Source organism: Papio anubis, chromosome 20 (assembly GCF_008728515.1).
Source record: "Papio anubis isolate 15944 chromosome 20, Panubis1.0, whole genome shotgun sequence".
Lineage (NCBI taxonomy): Eukaryota > Metazoa > Chordata > Mammalia > Primates > Cercopithecidae > Papio > Papio anubis.
Window position 1 is genome coordinate 26,507,877 of NC_044995.1, and position 6,466 is coordinate 26,514,342.

Sequence of the window (6,466 nt, forward strand, 5' to 3'; positions counted from 1 at the left end):
TGGGAGGCCGAGACGGGCGGATCACGAGGTCAGGAGATCGAGACCATCCTGGCTAACACGGTGAAACCCCGTCTCTACTAAAAAATACGAAAAACTAGCCGGGCGAGGTAGCGGGCGCCTGTAGTCCCAGCTACTCGGGAGGCTGAGGCAGGAGAATGGCGTAAACCCGGGAGGCGGCGCTTGCAGTGAGCCGAGATCGCGCCACTGCACTCCAGCCTGGGCGACGGAGCCAGACTCCGTCTCAAAAAAAAAAAAAATATATATCAGATTTAACTGTGTAAATATAATAAACTTTTCTCCAATAAAAGATACTACAAAGTTTTTTTAGAAACCCTTATAATTCAAGAAAATATTTACAATTCTTTTAGCAGACAAAAGATTACTATCCAGATTACATAAACATCTCCTACAAATAGGAAAAGACAAAACACTACAAAAGAGAACAAAGAAGATGAAGGGCAATTCAGAGAAGGGGAAAAATAAACGGGCAATGCGTATATGAAAAGTTTATTCAACTCCTCTAATGCTCGGGGAATGCAAATTTAAATTGATATTATACTTCATTATTAGATTGCAGAAAATTAAATATTTCAACACTCAGTGTTGGAAAATATGAGGAAAATTGATGCTTATAAACTGCTGAAATGTAAACAGCATAGCTTTGGTAAGCATAATTTAGGAATATGTTTTAAAATTATAAATGTGTAAACATGACTGCAATTCTTCTAGAACTAGATCTTAAGGAATTTATATATATATATATACACACACACACACACATATATATATATATAGAGAGAGAGAGAGAGAGAGAGACAGGGTCGTGCTATGTTGCCCAGGCTAGTTTTGAACTCCTGAGCTCAAGTAATCCTCTTGCCTCAAGCCTCCCAAAGTGCTGGGATTACAAGCATGAGTGACTGTGCCTGGTCAGAAATTTTTTTTTAATATTTATTTATTTAGTTAGTTAGTTAGAAGGAGTCTTGCTCCATCGCCCACGCTGGAGTGCAGTGGTACAATCTCAGCTCACTGCAACTTCCACCTCCTGGTTTCAAGCAAATCTCCTGCCATAATCCCCCAAGTAGCTGGGATTACAGTCACTCACCACCACTCCCAGCTAATTTTTGTATTTTTAGTAGAGACTAAAAATACAACATAGTTTCACCATGTTGCCCAGGCTGATCTTGAACTCCTGACCTCAAGTGATCCACCCCTCGGCCTCCCAAAGTGCTGGGATTACAGGTATGACCCACTGTGCCCCACCCAGAAATTTTTTTTTTTTAAATGGAGCTAAGCTTCTCTTGAAATAGTTCACTTCGCTAAACGTCTATCTGTAGGGAACTGGTTAAATAAAGTGTATACCCATGAGCTGTATCAGTCAGCTATTGCTGCTTAACAAAACTCAGCCAAAACTCAGCCATCTCTCCTGGCTCCTGGCTCCGTGGGTTGGCTGGGAACTGGCTGACCAAGGCTGTGCTCTGCAGGGTGGCGGTGCTGCAAGCTGCAGGTCCAGTGGGCTGGGCTCCTCGCTCTGCACTGGCTCATGGCTGCTCCACAGATGTTCATTTTCACTATTTGGAAAGAGCAGCAAAACAGGTAAACATCCAGCCAGGCTGATCAAGACAAACAGAAAAAATGGACAAATTCCTTGAAAACTACGACTTGCCAAAATTAATACAAGATGCAACAAAATCTAAAAAGTCCTATATATCTACTAATGAATTTGAATTTGTAGTTAAACATCCTCCAAGAGAGAAAACTCCAGATCCAAATGGCTTCACTGGTGAAGCCTATTATAATTTCAAGGAGGAAATAGCCCCAATCTCACATACCCTTTTGCAAAACCGACAGAAGAAGAGGGGACACTTCTCAACTCCTGCTTTGAAACCAGCAACACCTAACACCAAAATCTGACAAAGACATTTAATTTAAGAATTAAAAATCAGTGTAAGGCTAAGCACAGTGTTCATCCTGTAATTCCAGCACTTCGGGAGGCCGAGGTGGGTGGATCACTTGAGGCCAGGTGTTCGAGACAAGCCTGGCTAACATGATGAAACCCCATCTCTACCAAAAATACAAAAAATTAGCCGATGTGGTGGTGCACACCTGTGATCCCAGCTACTTGGGAGGCTGAGACAGGAGAATTGCTTGAACCTGGGACGCAGAGGCTGCAGTGAGCAGAGATCGCACCACTGCACTCCAGCCTGGGCAGCAGAGCAAAACCCTGTCTCTAAAAAAAAAAAAAAAAAAGTCAATACAATTTACCATGTTAATGGAATATAACAGAAAAACCAAATGATCATTTCAATAAATGTAGAAAAATACTTGACATATTTTAACATCTATTATGATTTAAAGAACTTTTTTAGCAAACTGAAATAGAAGCAAATAGGAATAGAGGGGATTTCCTCAATCTGATCACGGACACCTTTGAAGAGCCTACAGTTAAAATCATCCTTCGCCGAGCATGGTGACTCACGCCTGTAATCCCAGCACTTCGGGAGGCCGAGGCAGGTGGATCACTTGAGGTCAGGAGTTCAAGACCAGCCTGGCCAACACGGTGAAACCTCATCTCTACTAAAAATACACAAATTAGCCGGGCATGGTGGCACAAGCCCGTAATCCCAGCTACTAGGGAGGCTGAGGCAGGAGAATTGCTTGAACCCGGGAGGCAGAAGTTGCAGCGAGCTAAGATCGTGACACTGCACTGCAGCCTGGGCAATACAGTGATACTCCGTTTAAAAAATAATAATAATAAAATAAAAATAAATAATAAAATCATCCTTAAAGGCGAAATAGTAAATGCTTTCCCCCAAGACTGGAGACAAGGTAAGAATGCTTACTCCTAACACTTTTATTCAATATTGTCTTGGAAGTTTTAGCCATTGCAATGAGACATTAAATAAATAAAAATAAAGTAAAATGAAATAAAATACAATAAAAATAACATATGAAATGAAACATAATACATAAATATTGGAAAGGAAGAATCCCCTGGAAATTATGATTGTTCACATAAAGAATTCTAAGGACCCTACAAAACAATCGCTAGGACTAGTAAGGGAATTTAGCAGGTGGCTCGGGGGTGGGAAGGACCTTGGGTTCCGCACTGAGTAGAACGGGGGCACTCATGGTCCTCCTGGACAGGAAGCTCACGAGCGTGGTAGGGCTAAAGCCTAAAATCGTGCAGTTTCTGAGGTTTCTTCTGCATTGAACAAACAAAAAATGTTCCGCTGGGTGCAGTGGCTCATGCCTGTAATCCTAGCATTTTGGGAGGCCAAGGTGGGTGGATCACGTGATGTCAGGGGTTTGAGATGAGTCTGGCCAACATGGCGAAACCCCATCTCTACTAAAAGTACAGAAATTAGCCAGGTGTGGTGGTGCATGCCTGTAATCCCAGCTACTCAGGGGGCTGAGGCAGGAGAATTGCTTGAAACTGAGAGGCGGAGGTTGCAGTGAGCTGAGATCAGACCACGGCACTCCATCCTGGGCGACAGAGTGAGACTCTCCCTCCAAAAAAATAAATAAATAAAAATAAAAATGTTTATTGTTTATTCACAAGAGCCAAAGAAAGACTGGAAACAACATAAATGGCAAAACAACAGGTGAATTGACAAACAAAATATGATATATCTGTACAATGGGAAACTACTTGGTAATATATGTGAACGGACCACGTGGCTAAATACCAAGGTAACCATGCAGAGTGAAAAATGCCAGACACAAAGAAATGCACACGGCATCATTCCACTTACATAAAATCTGGAAAATGCAAACTAATCTCTAGTAACAGGAAGGAGGTCAGTGGTCCCTGTGGCCAGGTTTTGGGGAGGGGACTGAAGAGGGCATAAGGAAACTTTGGGGGATATTGAAAATGTTCTCTGTCTCAGTCATAGCATTGCTTTTGGTGGGTGCACACGTCTGCCAAACTCATCAAAGTGCACACTACAAATGGATGCACTTTATTTTGTATGGAAATTATACCTCAATTAACTTGATTAAAAAAATAAAATTCAAAGGCATCGAGGGGTGCCTTTCAGGAGCTCTTAAAAGAAAGGCATAAAAATTTTGACAGAATGAGTTTCCCTTTGCTTTGATTGGAATTACACTAAATGTGTAGACTAATCCAAGGGGAATGCCCGTCATTCTAACAGTAAGTCTTCATTTAGGGACATAGCAGGTCTTTTTCTATGCTCTGGGACAGTCAAAGCAGCACAATTATTTTCTTGTCCTTTAGGATTTGATAGATTTTACCCATGAAATAACCTGGGCTGGGTGCCAAGGGACAAGGGGTAGATGGTGGGGGGTGAGGGCACGCCGGTGGGCTTTCATTGTTAATAACAAGGGTGGAGATTGGATTCAAATAGCAGTTACTCCCCATCACCAGTTCATTGCCATTTCGTAAAAATCTCAAGATGAGTAGTCTCCGCTCAGTTTTATTTTGTTGTTTTGTTTCGTTTTAGAGATAAGATTTCGCTGACTCACCGAGGCTGGAGTGCGGTGGCACAATCATAGCTCACTGCCGCCTTGAACTCCTGGGCTCAAGGAATCCTACCGCTGAGCTTCCCAAATACCTGGGAATACAGGTGTGCACCACATGCCCTGCTAATTTTTATTTTATTTAAAACAAAATTTTTGTAGAAACAGAGTCTTGCTACATCGCCCAGGCTGATCTTGAGCTCCTGTTCTAAAGCACCCTTCCCACCTCAGCTTCCCAAAGTGCTGGGATTACAGGTGTGAGCCACTGTGCCAACCTTACCTAGTTTTTGGTTATTCACCCTTTTCAGCCAAATGTTTACAATCACGGATCTCTCTCTCTCTCTCTTTTTTTTTTTTTTTGAGATGGAGTCTCTCTTCATCGCCAGGCTAGAGTGCAATGGCGACATCCGCCACTGCAACATGTGCCTCCCAGGTTCAAGCAATTCTCCTACCTCATCCTCCTGAGTAGCTGGGAATACAGGCATCCCCCCATCATGCCTGGCTAACTTCTATATTTTTGTAGAGACGGAGTTTCACCACATTGGCAGGCTGGTCTTGAACTCCTGACCTCAGGTGATCCACCCCCTCAGCCTCCCAAAGTGCTGTGATTACAGGCGTGAGCCACTGCACCTGGCCACAAGCACAGATCTTTCAGCAGATGCTGTTGCTGGCCCACCCTGCAGCTCCTCAGCCCACCCCTGGGTTCACCCATAGCTGTGGCAGACACTGCCCATGCAAGGCTCCCACCACCAACTTTTGCTCCTCTCTGCTTTTCTCTGACATTTTTTTGGTTGGGGGCAGGAGACGGGGGAGGGGCAGAGTCTCACTCTCACCCAGGCTGGAGTGCAGTGGCATGATCTTGGCTCACTTCCACCTCTGCCTACTGTGTTCAAGTGATTCTCTCACCTCACCTCAGCCTCCCAAGTAGCTGAGACTACAGGTGTGGACCACTACTCCTGGCTTTTTTTTTTTTTTTTTTTAGTAGAGACAGGGTTTTGCTATGTTGGCCAGGCTGGTCTCGAACTCCTGACCTCCAGTGATCTGCCTGACTCGGCCTCCCGAAGTGCTGGGATTACAGATGTGAGCCACCGCGCCCAGCCTCCCCTCTGATTTTTAAGCAAAATGATTTTTGCTTGCTTAGTCAGTATGGAGGGCAGCCTGAAAGTACTGGGGAGTTATCCTAAGGGCAACTCTCCACCAAAAAAAAAAAAAAAAAAAAAACAGAAAAGGTGGGAAAATGTCCCAGCTTCCCCATTCCTCAATGGAACAATCTGAATGCATTCTACCTCATCTCTCAGAAGGCCCTGTGGAGTGGGGCGAGCCTGTCCTGAATGCACGTTCCCTGTCTCTTTTTTTTGCAGTGGTATGATCTTGGTTCACTACAACCTCTGCCTCCTGGGTTCCAGCGATTCTTCTGCCTCAGTCTCCAGAGTAGCTGGGATTACAGGTGCATGCCATCACGCCCAGCTAATTTTTATATTTTTGGTAGCGATGGGGTTTTGCCATGTTGGCCAGGCTGGTCTCGAACTCCTGGCCTCAAGCAATCTGCCCACCTCGGCCTCCCAAAGTGCTGGGCTTATAGGCATGAGCCACCGTGCCTGGCCCCCCTGTCTCATTCCCTGCTCCCTCCCTCATGCTTCCTGAAATCAACTCCCAAATAAACTACCTGGACCCATTCCTTATCTCAGGTGTGCTTTTAGGGGATCCCAAACAAAGATGTGCCACCAATACACATGTACTATGGTACTATTTCACTATGTTTATAATAAAGCATACACTGACTAGATGTTCTAAGGATAAGCTAAAGATAAACAATATTTAAAATAACTTATTTATTAACAACACAATCTTTTTACTCTCATCCAAATATTAATTATGATACTCTTAGTGAATGGCAATGTGATTAAGTGTGCTTCATTATTTTTGAAAATCTTGATTAACACTTTGTGATGCAGCAATTTGAAAGCCTGGTTCCGAGTTCATTTTATTT